We start from the raw sequence: 21,682 nt of genomic DNA on the forward strand, positions 1-21,682 counted from the left end.
ATCAGCATTTCATGGATCAAACCAGTTTTGCCAAATACTGGTAAACAATCCTGTTTTCTGGCCTCAAACTTATCTTACAAAATCATTTATTTTATTTATAATTTAAATGGATATTTGATGATTATTATATGTTTGATGAAGAGGAAACAGTAAGGTTCATTAGATTCTTAGTAATCAGCTTCTTTTAGTTTCAGTTGTTACAAACGCACATGGGTGTGTGTGTGTTTATACGTGTGTGTGTGTAAGATTGGACACACTTTCGGAAAAGAACCTATACTATACACATTATGCACAAACACATAGGTTAAGGTATTTGAAAAGGTGTCAGATCTTAAAAACAAAACAAAACTCATACAAAACCCTTGCTAGAATAAAGGAAACCATAGAAAATCCTTAGATCTTGCAAGTACTGTCAATTTTTATTATTTAACCTTCCTTCCCTCCCTCCCTCTCTCCTTCCCTTCCTTCTTTCCTATCTTGCTCTGTTGCCCAGGCTGGAGTGCAGTGGCGTGATCTCGGCTCACTGCAACCTCCACCTCCCGGGTTCAAGTGGTTCTCCTGCCTCAGTCTCCCGAGTAGCTGGGACTACAGGCACGTGCCACAAGGCCGGCTAATTTTTTTTGTATTTTTAGTAGAGATGGAGTGTCACCATTTTAGCCAGGTTGGTCTCTATCTCCTGACATTGTGATCCGCCCCCTCCTCATCCTCCTAAAGTGCTGGGATTACAGGTATGAGCCACCATGCCCAGCCTTTTTAAAAATCTTTTCTTCCCTTTCTTACATGTGTAAAAGCCTAGGTGGAATAGTGCATTGTTCAGCCAGCAATTTCAGTTAAATGTGAATGAGGGTTATTTCACTTTTTCTTCCCTTTTCTCTGTTTGTTTTATAAATATGATTTTTTTTTTTTTTAAATTTCAATAGGTGTTTGGGGAACAGGTGGTGCTTGGTTATATGAATAAGTACTCTAATGGTGACTTCTGAGATTTTGATGCACCCGTTACCCACGCAGTGTACAATTGTACAATGTACCCAATGTGTACTCTTATACTCCTCACCAACCTCCCACCATTTCTCCCAAGTTCCCAAAGTCTATTGTATTATTCTTATGCCTTTGTGTCCTCATAGCTTTGTTACTACATGAGAACATACGATGTTTGGTTTTCCATTCCTGAGTTACTTCACATAGAATAATAGTCTCCAATACAATCCACGTTGCTGCAAATACTATTATTTCATTCCTTTTTATGGCTGTGTAGTATTCCATGGTGTGTGTGTGTATTTATAGCAGCAAATTGTGCTGCTATAAACATACACACACACACACACACACACACACACACACACAGAGTTTGTTTTTTGTTTTTTGTTTTTGTTTTTCTCTTTCTTTATCCGCTCATTGATTGATGGACATTAGGGCTTGTTCCTGTTTTTTGGGTTTTTTTGTTTTTTTCAATTGCAAATTGTGCTGCTATAAACATGTGCATGCAAGTATCTTTTTGGTATAATGACTTATTTTCCTCTGGATAGATACCAGTGCTGGATCAAATGGTAGATCTACTTTTAGTTCTTTAAGGAATCTCCACATTGTTTTCCATAGTGGTTGTATTAGTTTACATTCCTACCAACAATGTAAAAGTGTTTCCTTTTCACCACATACAATGCCAACATCTATTATTTCTTATCTTTATTATTGTTTTTATTTTTGGCCCTTCTTTCAGGAGTAAGATGGTAGCACATTGTGGTTTTGATTTATATTTTCCTGATAATTAGTGATGTTGAGCATTTTTCTATGTTTGCTGGCCATTTGTATATCTTATTTTGAGGATTGTCTATTCATGTCCTTAGCCCACGTTTTGATGAGTTTTTTTGTTTGTTTGTTTTCTCACTGATTTGTTTGAATTATTTGTAGATTCTGCATATTAGTCATTTGCTGTTAATCTAATAAGTTTTTCTTTAGAGGTTACCTGATGCTTTTGCCTCAGTGCTCTTAAGATTCTTTCCTTCGTCGTGACTTCAGATAACCTAATGACTATGTGCCTAGGCAACGATCTTTTTGTGATGAATTTTCCAGGTGTTCTTTGAGTGTTTTGTATTTGGATGTCTAGATCTCTAGCAAGGCTGGGGATGTTGTCCTTGATTATTCCCTCAAGTATGTTTTCCAAACTTTTTGATTTATCTTTTTCCACTGAAACACCAATTATTCTTAGGTTTGGATGCTTAACATAGTCCCAAACTTTTTGCAGGCTTTGTTCATTTATTTATTACTTTGTTGTCTTCGATGGTATGAGTAATTCGAAAGCCTTGTGTTCAAGCTCTGAAGTTCTTTCTTTTGCTTGTTCTATCCTATTGCTGAGGCTTTCCAGCACTCTTGGGATTTCTCTAAGTGTATCCTTCATTTCTATAAGTTGTGATTGTTTTTATTTATGCTATCTATTTCACTGAAGGTTTTTTCTTTAATAATCTGTTTCATGTTTTTGATTTCAAGCTGGATTTCACTTTACTCTGATGCCTCATTGATTAGTTTAATAATCAACCTTCTGAATTTTTTTTACGGCAATTCAGAGATTTCATCTTGGTTTGGATCCATTGCTAGTGAGCTAGTGTGATCTTTTAAGGGTGTTAAAAAAAACTTGTTTTGTCATGTTACCAGAATTGTTTCTCTGTTTTCTTCTCATTGGGTAGATTATATCAGAGGGAATATCTGGGACTCAAGAGCTGCTGTTCAGAATTTTTTGTCCCACCAGGTGCTCCCTTGTTGTGGATTCTTCCCCTCCCCCTAGGGAAGAGCTTCTTGAGAGCTGAACTTCAGTGATTGTTTTTGCTCTTTTGCATCTAGCAACCAAGCAGAGGTACTGAGCTCTGGGCCGGTACTGGGGAGTCCTCTGATGTGATTCATCTTCACGTCTTTCAGCTGTGGATACCAGTACCTGCTCTGGTGAAGATAGTAGCAGAGTGAGGTGAACTCTGTGAGGGTCTTTGGTTGTATTTTTGTTCAGTGCGCTGGTTTTGTGTTGGTTGCCCTCCAGGCAGGAGATGGCACTTTCAAGAGTGCATCAGCTGCGGTACTATAGGGAGGATGCAAACTTGCCCTAGGAATGTCTGGTTAAATATTCACGTTTCTCAGTCAGTGGACAGGGCCATAGAACTCCCAAGAGATTATGTCCTTTATCTTTGGCAACTACACTGATTAGAGAAAGATCACCAGGTGGTAGCAGGGATAGGCATGTTTTAGTTCAGGCTCTCCTTGGGTGGGGCTTGCTGCGGCTGCTGTGTGTGGAATGGGAATTTGGTTCCCAGGCCAATGGAGTTATATTCCCAGGTGTATTAGGTTGCCTCTGCTGAGTCATACAGGTCACCAGAGAAGTGGGGGAAAGTCAGCAGTCACAGGACTCACCCTGCTCCCACACAGCCCACAGTCCTAAAGGCCAGTCTTACTCCCACTGTGTCCCCCCAACAGCACTGAGTCCATTTTTAGGCAATTAGTGACCAGGGCTGAGAACTTGCCCCAGACCGCCAGCCTCCCTACTGAGAAAGCAAGTACACTCACAATTTTTTGGCATCTCAGGGAGCCTGCGGTAGCAATCCAATTCCTTCAAAAGGTCAGAGAATTCTCTCAGCTTTCCTGGTATTTTCCTGTGGTATTTCTTGGAGCAAAATTGTATGATGTGAGTCTCCACACACTGCTCTGTCTGTCCAAGCAGGAGCTGCAAGCTAGTCCTGCCTCCTGTCTGCATTCTTAATCAAAACTCTCTAAATTATTCTGAAAGTTATTTTCTGGAGGCTAGATGTTTCCCATAATGGCAGGATTGTTTGTACAAACACTTCTATTAAAAAGTCTAAAAATCTGCATAACATATATTTAAAAGTATCTTCTTAAAATCACTGCAGGTCTTGTAAGAAAAGAAATAATTATTAGACTGAAATCAAAGGGAAAGCTAGAACCAGTAGAAGTATTTGTTAGTTACATAAATGTGAATATTTATATTGACATATATATAGTTAAAAAATATAGAACAAAATGAAGAGTCTAACAGGTAAATGTCCCACAATATGTTGCTACCTAATACATTTTTGGGACAAAGGTGAATTAAAAAAAATAAAATGATTGGCTTTCTTGAAGAAGTGTAGCCTAATTTTAAAAGTCTGGAGCCTTCAGTAATCTAAGGTATTCAAACTGTTGAATGTGACCGAGGACAAGTAATGCCCCCAATGACTGAAACAAACAGAAATCCTCTCTGGATGAAGGCTTTCCTTCATCTCGGTCCTCTAATTATTCCTACAAATAATTATGCAATGCTTAATTATGCTTAATTGTACAACTAATTATGTATAATGCTTAGCTCAATCAAAGATAGCCAGGTACATAAAGTAAAAACACACCAAAAGCATGTACCCACCGAAACACAAACAACAACAAAAATAGATCCAGAAGTACATCCTATTGAAATCATCCTATTGAAAACAATTCTATCCTTTTTTGGCCATGCTTTTATTCAACAAATATGTATTGAGTACCTCTCAGACACTCAGAGCTCCTCTAGGTCCTATATATTCAGTTATGGATAAAATAAGCAAATCTGTTTTTTATAAGGACTTTACAATCTAGTGTGATGTTAAACAAAGAGAACTTATTTATTACTTAGGAACTGGTCTAAGCTGTGGTTTGAGCTCAGTTGTTTCTAAATCTTTTCATGGATCACTCTGTGAGATGACTAATTCCAGGCTAGAAAGACCACTAGAGCCCAGGAGTTCAGGACAGAAGAAACTCTTACGCTTTTTAAGTTAAAGAAATCAAAGACAAAAGTAAAGGATATCAGCAGAAACAGGGAAATAAAATGTGATGTTACAGGTGTAAAAAAGGATACAAAGAACGTAAAGGACTCCAAAATTTAATTAATTAAAAATTCACTGCATAGACCTCATAGCTAATTATATACAAGAATGTAAAGTTAGTGTTCTAAAACGAGTGCAGTGAAACAGTACACAGTACAGACAAAGTTCAACCACATGAGCACTACCACTGTAAGTAACGTAGAATAGGACTTGATTATAGCACTAACATTTTAGACAACTGCGCAAGACACTGGGTAAGTAAGGGTCAGAATGAGTGAGTTAGAAGAACAGAAAAATTTGCTCCCCTCCTCTCTGAAGAACCAGTAAGGGTGGACAAATTAGAGCTTGCCAGAGATACCAGAAACCAGGCATGGCTGACTTGCAGAATGGGACCATTACGGAAAGCTGGTGGAGACATCTGTGTCAGGGTATTGCCTTTCCGTCTGAGATGGAGTGGGCCTGAGGTCACTCTTGGTCAACAGGGCTAGCAGGTCAATACTACAAATGCAGAGCTGGGAAGAGTATGGTTAATTTCGAACTTGCTTCTCTGAGAGTGGCTGCTTCTGGTTCTCACAGCCTAACACCAAAACAGCCAACAGAGGTTATGACTGTTGCTTCCTCTCCACTTTCTAAATCATTTACAAACTTCTATTTTGTCCCACTATAACCTGGAAGCATATAGGGAAGCACATATGGAAAACATATTTCTAGCTAAGCTAAGTTTACACTGTAAAAAAAAAAAAACACCACAAGCATGGGAGACAAAGAAATAAAAGGAAAATACAGCAAGAGAATAAAGTATATACAGGACAGAGTGAGAAAATGTAACATAATTTCAACTGAAGTCCTAAGAGGAGAAAAAAAAAAAAAAAAGAAATAGGACACAAATAATAAATGTTACCAGCCAAGGGTAAAAAAAAAAAAAATTGTGGCTGATAATTTTTCAGAAATGGTCAATAACAGAAATCCATAGAGTCAAGGACCCTAAGTAATTTCAGCAAAAAAAAGAAATAAAAATAAATCCACAACTAGAAACATAATAAAACTGTACCTCATCAAATACACCGTAAAAAAATTCTTAAAAATGGCCCAAGGGAAAATATTAAGTTGAAAGGTGACTCGTCAATAGCAGCAATAAAAGTCAGAAAACAGTAAAATGATATTCTCAACATGCTGAATAAAAACCCAAAACAACACAAAAAGAACAATAACAGCAACACTCCCAACCTTGAATTCTAGATGCCTCAAAAATATCCTTCAAGAATGAAGATGAAGTAAAATACTTTTCAGAGAGAGGAGTAGCTGATCTTGCTTTCAACAGCAACTGAAGACATATACATATTTCATGGATAGCCTCTGTATTAAAAAATTGCCTAAAGGAAAAAAAAAAACTTTTTAATGTAAGAATTATTTTTGAAATTCATTTAGAGATACTCTTACGAAAACTATCACTATGAAAATACAAATATGATCCTGCATATAATTTGAGAGGTATCCTGCTAAGTTGAAGCCCTTTCATGGACCCACTGAATTACTGCTGACATTTCCCTAACATTTCTTTCCAGCATGGCATTTGGGTACATAGTTTTAAAATACAGTGGAATGGGAAAAGCATTAGTCTATAAATAATGTACTATTTTATTATTTGAACTTACTTTTATTTGTAGAATTTTTGTATGTCAATTGCTTTCAAAGACTTTGTTACAGCTATACTCTCCGTTTTGAAAGTTATTTACCATCTTATTTCTCTCATTAATTACACAGACAATAAATGTAGGACCATAGCTAAAGGTAGGATACTGGCTAATTTGAAAAGAGGGGGTTATGTCCCTCCATGAGATGTGGGAGAGCTTAGGGATGATGAGAAGAAACTGAAAGATAAAATAACTTTTCTTATTTCTTTTTTTCCAGCTTTGTGTCTCACTCCTCTCTTACACCTGGGGAGTCAAGTCTGGATCCTCTGCTCCATATTTATTTAGCAAATAAAATACTGATCTCAAATCTCAAACAGAAAGGGAACCTGTGTACTTCAGGTAAGGATAAGAGTCCTGGGGAAAAAAATAGGTTCTGTGTTTTTATAATCTTGCCTCATTCCCTGCTTTCCATGGCAATTTTTGCTTCCATATTCAGATTCTTTCACCATTCATTAACCTCCTACTCTAGAGAATTTCAGGTTTTATCGTTTTTGACTCTACTAAATGGTTCCTACCTCTTAAACTCACTTTAGATCCACTAAAAGTGGGCTGAAATGTCTCAATTTTTATAGTTACAATTCTATGGGTTTTCACATTCTTGGTGTTACTTTGTCATAACATTATTGGGGCCTTGGGAAGAGAAAGAGATGCATTTAATAATGGATTATTTAAATGAATCTCTTTCTCTTTCAAGATGAAAGGGTTGACTTTTTTTTTTTAGTTAATAGATAGACATGCAGAGGTTTTTATATCTTCTAGAAATGACCCTTTATTACTTCCCTAATAACTTTTCTTATTTTTTCCGACTGGAAAATTCTTCCTGAAACTTGACTTAATAGAGTTGTATTCTCTTCCTTTCTCTACTCCTGCTTCTACTGACAACTAGTTTTAAATGTAGCATTTTCTCAAATTGATATTATATTAATCATACATTCTCAGCTTTTTTGTTCTCTGTATTTTATTATGAGCTTATTTACTTTTTCTCTTAGATATGACAACTAAGAGGATATTGTTCTGAAGTAGCTTGATATCTGCTTGTTCTAGTATCCTGCCAATCTCCATTTCAATCATGTTACTATTTGTTTTGTCTGAACTTTGTTCTACAGAGTGGCTAGGAGGATATAGAGCATGGTAATTAAGAGGGTATTCTGTGACTTCGCAAAGTTAAAGTTAAAATCTTGGCGATACTACTGTCTTGAGTTCCTTAGGGTGTTGCTTTTCCATCCGGAAACCTCTGTGACCAGTGGCATGTTTGCCTGAGTTTTGCTTGGGCCCACTGGGCTCATTCTGCCCAGTCAGCCTGGCAGGCTGTGCTTGGCTTGCACTACTGGCTAGGATCCCACGCTGACCAAGGGTAAGCCAGGCACGGTGTGGCAAGGGGTATGTGAAAAAGTGAGCGTGGGGTCCACACACTGTGCACAACCAGGCATGCTGGCTGCTGCAGCAGAGTGGACAGCTCCAGTCACCAGCACAAGTGCCAGATCTGTGTAAGGCTGTGGCTGGATCAGATGTACCACAAGCAGCTTCCACTGTGGGGCACTGTGCCCGGATGAGGGGAATGTGGTGGTACCCAGAAACTTCCAGACACAAGGAACCACAGAGCCCCAAAGAGGGTATCAAAACCCTGACTCGGGGAGCCTCTAGGTCTGGCATCCCCAAAGGACCTCTTCAGCTCTTCTCTCCTTTCACTGCCCTCAGCATGGCGATCAGGGGGGAGTTTCAGCCCTGTTTGTGTTACAGCTCTTTCATTCCCACCATTCAGTTGGTCCTGACTTCTTGTCCTGCCTCTTAAAAAAATGAGGTATGCGGACAGCTGAAGGGTGAGCAAGGTGGAGAAGAGCTTTATTGAGCAACAGAACAGCTCAGAGGAGTCCCCTAGTGGGTCGCTCCTTTCTGCAGACAGGTCATCCTTATGACACCAGGAGACCTGAAGTAGGTAGTTCCTTCCCATAGCTGGTAGTCCCGACATATGTCCGAGTCTGGCTGAGTGCAGGGTTTTAATGGGCTCAGAAGGGAGGAAATATGCTCTCATTTGTTCATGAGCTGTTATTGACAGGCCCAAAAAAAGCACCGTAAGTTCTCACTGTGGGAAGTGGACTCCAGCTAGAACTGACAACTGATGGCTTCAGGCCATCCCTGCCTTGAAGGTGGGGTTTCACCTGGGATGCACCCCTTTCCACCAAAGGGCCTGTCTGCCACCTGCCACCTGCCACCATCAGCATGCTGTCCACAGTGCCCACGCTGTTTGTGCTGAGGGGTGCCGCAGGCCCATGCTGAGCCACTCTCACCACCCACCCCTGGCCAGCCTCCCTCCTGGTGCCCGAAATCTGGAGGAGGTTGAGGCAGTAGGAAGCTGGTATGTTAGTGCTGCCCTAAGTGCCCGCACACTTGGTCAAGCTACAACAGCACCCAGGCTTGGTCACAACTTTGTCCCATGCTAGAGTGGGTGCTAGAAGTGGGGAGAGGCCAGGGAGCAAGAGCAGGTACCTCCAAACCTGCGATGGCGAGGAGCTTCCTGGGTCCCTGAGAGTGCAGCGATGCTGGAGTCCAGAGCCAAAGCTGGGTGACTGCAGCTGTGCTAGGGAGCACGGGCTTCTGCCCCATCAACTAAGTAGGGGTCTTGGCTCTAGCCTGCTCCTAGCTCCTACCAGCACTGCAGAGCACACAACCCTGTCCATGTCTCACGCTCTGCAGCCAGCGTCCTTGCAGCAGCTGCTCCACACTGGTCATCACTATCATCACTACTTACTGGCAATATGATTAATGCCCATTATTTTAAATATAGTAAGTTTGAGTTTTTCCTTTTTTCTGTGGAGGAAATAATTCATTAACGTGAGGATTAAATGAGAAAATGCATGTTAAATTCTTCACCAGAAAGTTACTAAAAAAACCGTGGGTTCTCTACAAATAAAACAAACAAAATGTCTGCCCTTGTCATTTTTAAATTGAATTTAGGAAGATATATAGTAAATAAGTAAACAAATAAATATGACCAGGTGTGATGACTCATGCCTTTAATCTTAGCACTTTGGGAGGCAGAGGTGGAGGATCGCTTGAGCCCAGGACTTAAAGACCAGCCTGCACAACATAAGGGGATGCCATCTCTACAATTTTTTTTTAAACAACATATCCAACTGTGGTGGTGTAAACTGGTAGTCCCAGCTATTCAGGAGGCTGAGGTGGGAGGACTGCTTGAGCCTGGGAGGTTGAGGCTGCAGTGAGCTGTGATTAAACCACTGCACTGCAGCCTGGGTGACAGAATTGAGATCCTGCCTCAAATAATAAATCACTAACTAAATAGAAGTAAAGTATATACTATTACAGAAGACATAAGAGCTAAGGAGAAAAAGCAAATACTTAAGAGTAGTGTATATTATAGTACATAAATTATATATCATAATAAAAAGTTAATGATAGAAATAAAGCATGGAAGATTAGAGAATATAGGAATGGGAAAGGAAAGTGGATAATCTTTTGTGCTTTTATTTATTTTCCTTTTTCCTTTCCTTATTCTTGCTGTCATCTTAAGGGAAGTGGTTAATAGTTGGCTGTTTTATACAGAGTAGTTGAGGAAGAGCTCACTGAAGTAATCAAATTTGAACAGAAATCTGCAGGAAAAGAGATATCCATGTGGCTATTTGGGTGAAGAGCAATGTGAACAAAGAGAACAACCAGAGTAGACTTCCAGGCAGGAGAATGCTTGGCATGTTCAGGAAGACAAGTAAGCAAGAAAATGTAGCCAGAGGACAATGAATGAAAGAGGCTATAATATGAGATGAGGTCATGAAAATAACAAGGTAGGGTTGGGCTGGAAGTGGGACTGATTGCAAAGCATTTTGTAGGTTGTCAAATATTTTGGCTTCTATTTAAGAAAAATAGCAAATCATTGAAAAATTCTGAGCAGAGAAATGACTTTGTCTTCTTTTCAGTTTTACTGGGTCATTCTGACTAAGGTATAGAGAATAGACCAAATAAGACAAGAGTAGAAGTATAATTGCTTGATCAGTTCTTCCTTCCCACTGCATAAATAAAGACCATAGCATTGCGCTAAAGAAAAGTTTAATTCACACAAGGCGCGCCATACGACACAGAAGATGGGGCTGTTACTCAAATCAATCTCATCTCAGGCTTTTAGGTTAGCATTTTTTCAAAGACAGTTTGAGAGAAGGGATGGGGTGGCCAGGTAATGGCCACTTGCTGCTGATTGGTTCAGGCAGAGATAAAATTGTAGGAGAGCAAAACTATCCTCTTAAGCTGAGTCCTCCCATGTGGAACCACAGCAGCAATCAGGTCCAGGTTTTGGACAGGCAAAAACCTGAACAAATATCTCAAAAGGGCAATCTATAGTAGTGATGTTGTGATCAGACCACACCTTAGCTCCTCCCCCTAGCCTGATAATATTTCATTAGATCTACAAAGGTGGTTGAGTCTTTGGGGAGGCCTATTATCATTTAAAACTAAATGTCATATAGACTGGGTACATTCTCATTCCTGTAATCCTTGAGGTTTGGGAGGCCAAAGTGGGAGGATTGCGTGAATCCAGGAGTTTGATACAAACCTGGGAAATTTATGGATAACTCATCTCTATAAAAATAACAAAATAAAATAAGATAAAAGTCATATAAACTAAATGTCTCTCAAAGTTAGCTTAGCCTAAGCTTAGGAATGTTGAAGGGAAATGCAAGATTGGGGGGAGCAGGTAAATTAGATCTCTTTTACTGTCATAATTTTTTCCCTGATATAATTTGCAAAGGTAGTTTTAAACCCTGCTTTGGGTTCCATAGCACCTTACTCTTATGGTGTTGGCTATAAAGATGGGAAAAGGCTGATGATCACTCTAGCTTCTTCCTGTTGACAAGAGGCATAGTTGGGGGTTGAGATGGGTTATTCACAAGGGAAATAAAAATAAAACCACTTTGCAGCTGTTTGCATGTACTCATGGGGTTCCCAGTTAGTATTCCTAGGCTTATGTGACAAAGATGTTAATATCCTTATCAACAGTTTTAGCACAGCACTTAAATGAACTGCAGACTAGTCCTGAAACTAGATCAGCTCAGTTAAACAGCTGTTTCCCATATCAGGAGATAGCATCTTAGATGGTCTTGACTTCTGTCTGTGATGAAGGCAAATTGATTTTTAATAAGAGGTATTTCTATAGAGACAGAAGAAAAATGAAGTTTTATGTTGGGCACAATTTATCCAGATGTTAGACTCAAAGAACCTTTAGTTATAGAGAAAGAAGGCACTGGCGACCTGACATATTCTTCTCACGTGTATAACAAGGAATAAGCTCAGCTTGCAGGGCCTCAGGAAACAGGTAGTAGCAGTTTCATCGAGTCTAAGTCATAAAAAATGGAAGAAAAATTTGAAAGCAATAATTTGGGACTTGTAGCCTAGAAAGATTCAGAATTCAGTTCAAATTTCAGAAAATTATGTAAACTCAGGAACGATGAACAAGACTTGAATCTAACAACAGGTGTATTATAGTTTTTTTCTGAAACCTAATTTTTCTCCCTCCAGTCACTGGTTTTACTGAACACAAATCATAGTAGGACAAAATAACTTGCAAAATAAGTGTTAGTCTTATTATACTTGACCTGAATATTTGCTTAAAGTCATAAAAGCAAGTATTTGCCATGTAAGCTCTTTTTTAAAAATGGCTTTGCTGGAGCTTTATTACATAAAGAATCTCAGATTAGACTTTCTAAAGTCATGAGCCCAGCCATGAATTTAACTGTGCTTACAAATATCTGTACAAATTGGGAGTATTCCTCACCTCAAGGTCTCAAGATAACTTAGGGCTCATGGGCCTGTCAGAAAGTTACATTCCTTACTTACCACAGGTCAGGAACCCTCTACAGGAATTGCAGGGACAAGATATGATGTCAGTTTTTCCAGGGGCATTTTATTGGCTCCATAAATCAACTTTTATTCCTTAAAGCAGTCTGATAGTATGCTATTCCAGTCAAAGCCTTGGTAAAATTAACCAGTGTCTCCAATGGTGTCCTGTTACAAAAGAAAACAGATTCTTAATGACGTTATGCAAATACCTATACTTTCATAAATAAGTATACTTACAAATAGTTTTCAAATTCTGGAGAAATCATTTAGAAAGAAGTATGCTCCATATTTTGATCACAGAAATGTATTTTACCCAATTTTTTATATTTATATATAACTCAAAAGAGAAAAGGTTTTCTGGACTTTGAAAAACAAACAAACAAAAATTAGCAATGTTTCAAACAAAAGGTTATGAAGGGATTATGTTGGTTTTTCATTAGTTCAATCCAGATAATTAACTCCTGTTCTGCTTAATGTTTATAAACATTTCAGCTCCCATGAGAGTCCTGGGAGTTTTTTTTTAAATTATATTCTAATGTTGCAATCTCTAAAGTCATCAGAAACCTGCCTGCAAGAGCACCTGTCAGAGTCCTATAGCTGATTATAAAAGTCCCTTTTTGAAAGGACAAAGGTAAAACAATTGTGGATGACGAAAGTCTGAGAACAGCCACAGTTAAGGTCTGGACATCTATGTGGCACACAGTAATTTAACATAACAATCTTAAATATTACTGTTAACATGTATTGAGACCTATCAGAATTATAGGAACCTTATACAATTTTGGAACACACACCAATAACATATTTATTCAAATATAGCCCAAAGAAAGTCAAACATTATTTTATACCCTACATTGCTTCCTGTGTGATTTTTATATACCAAATAATCCAAATACATCTCTTTTGAACTTTAGGATATCTAATAGCTAAAAGGCTAACCAGATTATTTTTTAAAGCTTAATTTAGAATTTGACTTTGGAAAGTTTGTCAGATATCAAAGTTTTAAACACATTATATTACAAAATAAAATCCCAGGTCACTTTACTCACTGGTAGAGGGGAGACTCAGCATTTCAAACAGGACCAATAAAGACAGCGTAAGGCAAACAGAATCTGCCTCCTCTCTCTGTTCTCCTTTATTTCCTGTCATTTATTTAAAAGGTAAACAAAAGTCTTTTATTATCTTTTAATATTACACAAAGATCTTGTTCAAAAGAGAAAGTCAAAATTTACCTTGACATTAGTGGTACTATTAACATTAAACAAAATTCTTAATAAAACTTCATAAACAAATACATCATATCTTAGTTTGAATATGAGGTAAAATTTCCATAAGCATTTTTATAATATTTTATAATTTTCTGTTAAACAGCAGATCAACTGTCTAAGAAAACCTTGTTAATCAGACCCATGAGCCCATATTTGAGGCTTGCATCAGTGTGCTTTTATTTCAATATTCAACCTATGGTAAAACTAGATCATTTCCTTTAAATCTTAGCCAACTAGCTCATACTCACAGAACTTTCTTTATAAGATCCTCTTTCACAAATCGTTTACAACTTGCCTAAACCTTCAGTTTTGTCCCATTCCTTTTTTTTTTTTTTTTTTTTGGACAGGACAATCTTTAAAATCCTCAGAACTAAACAAAGTTATCTTCTCTTTAACAATATTTTCATGCTTTCTTATTTTCTTTTACCAAAAACATTCTACTTTCCTTACACACCTTGCATGTATAATTGTTTCTTCAGTAGTCTCAAGTACATGTTACAATGCCAACTTTCAGCAACTTTTATTTTGGTTGAGGAACCTTGTAAATAAGCAATTTTTAACCATGTATCAGCTTGCAGAGCCCAGTACAAAAACAGAGTTGTAATGTCTGACTCTTCCCAAGCTAGTTTAGCAAACCTGGCTAACTCTGCATGTCCCCAGACCTTACCTAGAATATATGACTCTACAACAGACAAGTCAAACAATTAGAAAAAAGTGATAGAAGTAGTTTATGGCCTTATAATTCTAACAAAGACAGTATTCAACCTGCCTAATTTGGACCAAATGTCTAAATGTTGAAGACATTTTTATTTTACTTTACCAATAGTCTTTAAACTGTCTTTATTGTCTAAAGATTATTAGAGTCACATGACCTAAAGGCATGAAAGTTTATGTTTTTTCTGGCAATATATTTGTTTTAAGTTCTTATTTTTCTTTAAGCCAATTAATTATAGTTGTTTCATATAAACATCACACACACAACACATAAACATACACAGAAACACATCTGGTAGTGTGATAAAAAAATATTAGTTATAAGAGAAAAGAGGAATAGACAGGAGAAAACTGAGAATCAAGGTAGAATTTCATCAAATGGGAAGTTTGCAGAGGGAGAGCAGGGGCTTTAAAACAATAGCTGTAAAGGCAACCTCCTGCGTGAAATAAGTAAGCCTTAACTGATGGTATTGAGAAGTAACAATGTGCTGATGGCCCTCACTCTCAGCGCCTCCTTGGCCTGGCGTCCACTCTGGCCATGCTTGAGAAGTCTTTCAGCCCGCCAGGCACTGTGGGAGCCCCTCTCTGGGCACTGTGGGAGCCCCTCTCTGGGCTGGCTGAGGCTGGAGCTGGCTCCCTCTGCCTGTGGAGAGGTGTGGAGGGAGAGGCATGGGCGGGAATCGGGGCTGCCGCCAGGCTCATGGACCAGCACGAGTTCTGAGTGGGCGTGGGCTCGGCAGGCCCTGCACTCGGAGCTGCCCGCAGGCGCTGCTGGCCCTGGGCAGTGAGGGGCTTAGCACCCGGGCCAGCAGCTGCAGAGGGTGCGCAGGGTTCCCCAGCACTGCCAGCCCACGGGTGCTGCGCTTGAATTCTCACAGGGCCTCAGTTGCCTCTCCAGGGGGCAGGGCTTGGGACCTGCAGCCCACCATGCCTGACCCTCCTCCCAACCTGCTCTGGGCTCCTGCATGGCCTGAGCCTCCCGGAGGAGCGCTGCCCCCCTGTGCTGTGGCGCCCGGTCCCATCCACCACCCAAGGGCTGAGGAGTACGGGCGCACAGCCTGGTACTGGCGGGCAGCTCTGCCTGTGGCCCTGGTGCAGGATCCACTAGGTGAAGCCAACTGGGCTCCTGGGTCTAGTGGGGAATTGGAGAAACTTTATGTCTAGCTAAGGGAATGTAAATACACCAATCAGTACCCTGTGTCTAGCTCAAGGTTTGTAAATACACCAATCAGTACTCTGTATCTAGCTAACCTAGTGGAGACTTGGAGAACTTTTCTGTCTAGCACTCTGTGTCTAGCGAAAGGATTGCAAATGCACCAATCAGCACTGTGTCTAGCTCAGGGTTTGTAAATACACCAATCCGTACTCTTTATCTAGCTTACCTAGTGGAGACTTGGAGAACTTTTCTGTCTAGCACTCTGTGTCTAGCTAAAGGATTGTAAAGCACCAATCAGCACTCTGTGTCTAGCTTAGGGATTGTAAATGCACCAATCAGCACTCTGTCAAAATGGACCAGTCATCTCTCTTTAAAACAGACCAATAAGCTCTCTGTAAAATGGACCAATCAGCTCTCTGTAAAATGGACCAATCAGCAGGATGTGGTGGGATCAGATAAGGGAATAAAAGCAGGCTGTCCCAGCCAACAGCAACCGTGGTGGCTTTCCACATGGTAGAAGGGGTGTTCTTAGCTCTTTAGGGTAAATCTTGCTGCTGTTCACTGTTGGTCCACGTGGGGTTAAGAGCTGTAACACTCACTGCTAAGGTCTGCAGCTTTGCTCCTGAAGCCAGGGAGACCATGACCCCACCGGGAGGAATGAAGAACTCCAGATGCACCACCGTTAAGAGCTGTAACAGTCACTGCAAATGTCTGCAGCTTCACTCCTGAAGCCAGCCAGACCACAAACCCACCAGAAGGAAAAAACTGTGGACACATTTGAACATCTGAAGGAAGAAAATTGCGGACACACCAACTTTAAGAACTGTAACACTCACCGCGAGGGTCCCGGACTTCATTCTTGAAGTCAGCGAGACCAAGAACCCACCAATTCTGGACACAGTATCACTTAACCACAGATGCATAAGATATCTTCAAAAGGATTATAAGCAATGTTTAGAAGATCTAGAATCTCCGCAAATGTTGCAAACTCAGAGGCTATTCATGAAAGGGAAAATAATCAAGAAATGACAAATGTCCCAAAAGTATCAATCCACAAAGGATTGCTTCCAAAGCCAAATTGAGTCCAGGCCACCATTGTGAATGGGCAAAGCCTTAGCAACTGATCTATAGCATACAGTGCCTGCAATTCCTTTTCCCAGAAGCAGTCTAGAACATTTTCAAGCTTGCAAAGGATTTACCCTGCTCAAGAGAACTTTCTAAGTTCAGCCATGTTGTTATTACACATCTCTTTTTTAATTTAACCTTTTTTAATTGTTAAGAATTAGAGATCTCTAAAATCCCTTTTCTTTCACTGATGTACTTAGTCCAATAGCGACTCAATCCAAAAGCCTATAAAAGTCTGGATAGCAATTTCTCAGGTTTTTAGCATATAAACATATAAGGTATTTCTAGAAAGGCGACAGAGGAGGCATCTCTATGATCTCCCAGAATTCACTATTGCAAATGGGCTTAAGATAGCAAAAGATGACAAAGGCCCCATGGGGCAATACTTACTCAATATCTTAATGTGTTTGGGATGAAGAGTGTGCTGACTCCTCTCAGACTCCCAGTCCTCTCAGACTGACTTCCTGAAATGAACCCCCAAATCTCTGCCTTCTGAATGATGGAGACCAAAAGATCGTACCCCCATGCAGTCACAAAGTCATGCTCTCAAGAACATAAAAGAAGATGAGAGGGGAACCCTCATTTGGTTTTCGTTTTAGAGATGCACAGCAAAGTTTGTAACCAGTCTGCCAGAATGGCTTGAATAGCTGGCTTAGAGGGGTCCTAAGCCCACATTTTATACTGTGTTAACCCTCTTTATGACAGAACAACACAAAAAGACAAATTTATAGCGCAAAGTACACCAAATTTGCTACAGCCTAAGACTAGCCTCACAAATCCTTTTTCCTATTAATCAAAACCCTGCAGAGGAGACAGCAAATTTTATCATTTATTCAAGTAGTTCATACAGAGAGAAAGAGAAGCCAGAAGCCTGACTGATTAAATAAAAGTTCTTACTCTTTTGCCAGCATGCCAGGTTTATGGTGTCCCTTTCCCTGTGTGGCCCTGGGGATCCTGTTTGCCTTAACATAGCTTTAGGGGCAAAGCTGCAATACAAAGGAAAATCACCTTATTCTATCTCATGAAACCATATGCAAAAGCCTTTTAATTTTGCAAGATACCACCCAATGAGCTGCTTATGGGAACCGAATTAATGTTATCCATTCCAGCTGAAGAACATAATGTAACAAAACAGACACAGAGGTTCTCTGAGTTAGTCCTGCTGAACTTAATCAGCAATTCTTTCAGAGATCCCCTCCACATATAAAAACACACACAATAAAGATAAGACAAAAAAGGGGGAGGGGGCTTCCAAAGCTAGTTCCCTAACCAATAATTTCCAAGAGTATTCCTCCAAACTAACTTCCTGTTCTCCATCTGAGTAATCTTCTCAAGGTCTCCCCAGTTGAGGAGAAATCTCCTGAAGCAAGGCGCCTCCTACTATTCAGGGAGAGCTAATCAAGACCCCTAAAGGAGTTGAATGCATCAGGAGAAAGAAAATGTTGGCAGCTCCTAGAATACCTGCCAGACCAGTCTAAAGTTGTCTTAGATGGCGTTTAGTTAAATGTGCAGCTGTGAGAGCTCATCTCCAGGTCTGTCACACTGGCAGGGGACTGAAAAACCACAAGCAACTGTGATGGTGGGGCCCTGACAAGACTCCAAATTTAAGTGCTTACTTTTCACTTATAAATAGTGAAAATTTTACTTTCACTTTTAAATGGTGGTTTCAGGAAGAGCCACCCGACAGGTTCTTTCTGACTGCTGCATAAATAAAGACCATAACCTTGCAGTAAAGAAAGATTTTCATTGATGCAAAGCCAGCCATACCACATGGGCAATAGAGTTATTACTCAAATCAGTCTTACCTCAGGCTCATAGGTTAAGGGTTTTTCAAAGGCAGTTGTGGGGAAGGGATGGGTGATGGATGCTTAGCTCCAATAAGGACTCAATTCAAAAGTCAGATAATGGGTGATTGCTGCTAACTGGTAGGGGTAGAAATGAAATCATAGGGGATGGAAGCTGTCCTCTTGAGCTAAGTCCCTCCCAGGTGGAGTCACAGGAACAATCGGTCCAGGTGGATCCATGGGGGTCAGGCTTGCAAAAAACCTGAAAAGATACCTCAAAAGGCCAATCTACAGTAGTGAAGTTGCACAGGTAGTGACCAGTCTACACGTTAGCTCCTGCTAGCCTGATGACCTTTCATTAGCTTTCCAAAGGTTACTCAGTTTTGGGGGAGGTCTATTATCATTTAAACTATAAACTAAATGTTTTCCAAAGTTAGCTTAGCCTAAGCTCAGGAATGATTAAGGGAAAGGCAAGATGGAGGGTGGGTTATATCATATCTCTTTTACTGTCACAATTTTCTCACTGATATAATTTGCAAACACAGTTTTAGGAGCAAAGGGAAGAGTTAAGAGGCTGTTGCAATAATCTGTGCAAGAAATGACGGTGGCTCGGATAAGGGTGGTAGAGTAGGAGGTGCTGAGAAGTGCTGAGATTTTTGAATATATTTTGATAGGGTTACGACTAGATTTGCTTAAATATATAATGTAGGTGGCAGACAGAAATCAAGGATGACTCCACAGTTGTTGGCTTAAACCTTGAAACATTAAATTACTACTAACTGGAATGGGGAAATCTTCAAGAGGACCAGGTTTTGCAGATGTCAAGTTTGAAATGCGGATAAACTTCCATGTAGAGTTGCTGAGTAGCTAGCTGAATACATGACTGGCCTTGTGATAGAATTAAGATTAATCATCACATAAACACAGTGTATATTCATGAGATTATATAAGGTCACTAAGGGAGTGGGTGTAGATAAAGAAGTAAAATGCTGAATCCTAAACTGATTCAATATTTAGTGGCCTTAACATGGAAGCTAACACGATTGTTATGACTCAGTAAATGACAGGATTTTGAATGCATCCATTATATTTTATTGTTTATTTTTTTATTTTTTTATTTTTTTTGAGACAGAGTATCCCTTTCACCCAGGCTGGAGTGCAGTGGCGTGATCTCAGCTCACTGCAAGCTCCGCCTCCCGTGTTCACACCATTCTCCTGCCTCAGCCTCCCCAGTAGCTGGGACTACAGGTGCCTGCCACCATACCCAGCTAATTTTTTGGTTGCTGTTTGTTTGGTTTAGTATAGACGGGGTTTCACCGTGTTGGCCAGGATGGTCTCGATCTCCTGACTTCGTGATCTGCCTGCCTCAGCCTCTCAAAGTGCTGGAATTACAGGTGTGAGCCACCGCACCCAGCCAATTTTTAAAAAATTATAATCAAGTAACACTACTATCAGTGTGTTTAATAAGTAGATAATTCTTTATAGATCCACAAAGTCCAGGGCTGAAGGTTGCTCAGAAATGTAATTCGGCACCCTGACTCTTTTTTCCTTCTGTCCATCATCATTTGTTCATATGTTTGTCTCTTCATCGATACAAAGTAACTACTGCAATCCCAGGTATTGTTCACAATAGAGGTTAGAAGAAGCAAATATAGGAAAAGGACAAAGAAAAGAAGAGCCAAGCCAGTCAAGTCTCTTTATTTTAAAAACATTTCCTGGAAACATTACTCAGAGATTTCTGTAGTTTCTGAAAGAATAGCTGCAAGAGTCTGGAAATGTACGTTAGCTGTTCATATTCTATAGCAGGGGTCAGCACACATTCAAGGCAAAGGCCAAAGAGTACTGAAGACTTTGGGACCATATGACCTTTCTCCCAACTACTTACCTTTGCCATTGTAGTGGGGAAACAGCCATAGACAATATGTAAATGAATGACTGTGGTTGTGTTTTAATAAATCTTATCTACACAAATAGGAAGGACTCTAATTTGATCTGTGGGTTTTGGTTTGCTGACCCCTGCTCTATAGAAGTGTGATAAATGGGAAAAGGGCTAGTGTGTGGCTTTGAGGGTAGGTATTTTATAATTATAGTAGATATGTTATAGGCAGCTACTATTAAGTAACACTGATTATCTCAGAAAACTGTAGAGGGAGAAGCATAATGGACAGCTTCACCATTTAATACCACTGTGAACTCGGGCAAGTCAGTTATTCTTCTGATGCCAAGTTTTCTCATGTATAAAACAGAGACATTAAAACCTACCTCACCTACCTCTACAGATGAGTGGGAGAATTACATGAAATAATGTGAAATACAGTGAAAATGCTTTGAAAACTCTCTGGTATTTGCAAGTAATGTGGTACTTCAGACTTGGCACAAAATACGTTCTGTAAAATACATTGAACTTTTCTTTCCTCTTTTTTAAAGTGTCTTTTGATATAATTACAAAATGAAATATAGCACACTGCAAGAAGGTAAAGTGTTACCTTTGTAGCCTAACCCTGCTGAGACAAGTGATGGGAGGAAAGTGAACTCCCAGATGTGAATTACTAGAAGATCTAAGTGAGATAGGATTAGTTATACAAAAGTTAGAAAAAAAAAATCTCACGATGGATAGTTCAGAGAAAACACAACTCTAACAATGCAATGATTACATTAAGAAAAATACTTTACATAATGTCTTTTTGTAAGCCAACCGTTTTGAGTCCTCATTTACTATTAAAAATACTATTTAATAAATTTCTGTAGATAGACATATTTGCGGTGTAACATTGAGACTTTTATTAATTACATAAGTTATGTGGAACATAGATCCAAGGACCCTCAGTTATGGTCCTCAATTTATCCCTATATACTAGTATACTCTGAAATTCAGGGCAAGTTATTTAACTTATGTGGGACTCAATTTCTTCATCTATGGAACACGGAAATTAAACTAGGTATCATAAGATAATCTAGTTTTTCAATTCTTTGTTTCTACTTGAGAAAATATAACTTACCTAGTGGTATATATTACATTCTTATATTCATCCAAGTAGCATAATAAGTTATTAAGGAATAACTAATAGATTTATAACACTGTTTGGAGTGCATATTTCTTCTGCTCAAAAACCACACAAACAGCAACACTGACCTTTCAATGGAAAATGAGTATGGCAGTTGATATGCTAACCTGTAGTTAAAATGAAATTGGAATATGATAGAGCATGAATAACAACATACTTACCTGCACTAAGGGAGCCCTTTATACTACAGGAAAAAAAAAAAA

General features: G+C 39.4%; 1 protein-coding gene across 1 annotated transcript in view; it reads left to right on the top strand.

The window, feature by feature from the left end:
- Positions 1-21,682, top strand: part of LOC105553836 (protein eyes shut homolog) — a 443,064-nt gene that overhangs the window by 70,082 nt on the left and 351,300 nt on the right. The window contains exon 2 of the mRNA XM_011999994.1: positions 6,744-6,865. The gene's annotated coding sequence lies outside the window, so the exon portion shown is untranslated. The remainder of the gene's footprint in view (positions 1-6,743; positions 6,866-21,682) is intronic.

This window comes from Mandrillus leucophaeus, unplaced genomic scaffold, assembly GCF_000951045.1.
Source record: "Mandrillus leucophaeus isolate KB7577 unplaced genomic scaffold, Mleu.le_1.0 Scaffold610, whole genome shotgun sequence".
Lineage (NCBI taxonomy): Eukaryota > Metazoa > Chordata > Mammalia > Primates > Cercopithecidae > Mandrillus > Mandrillus leucophaeus.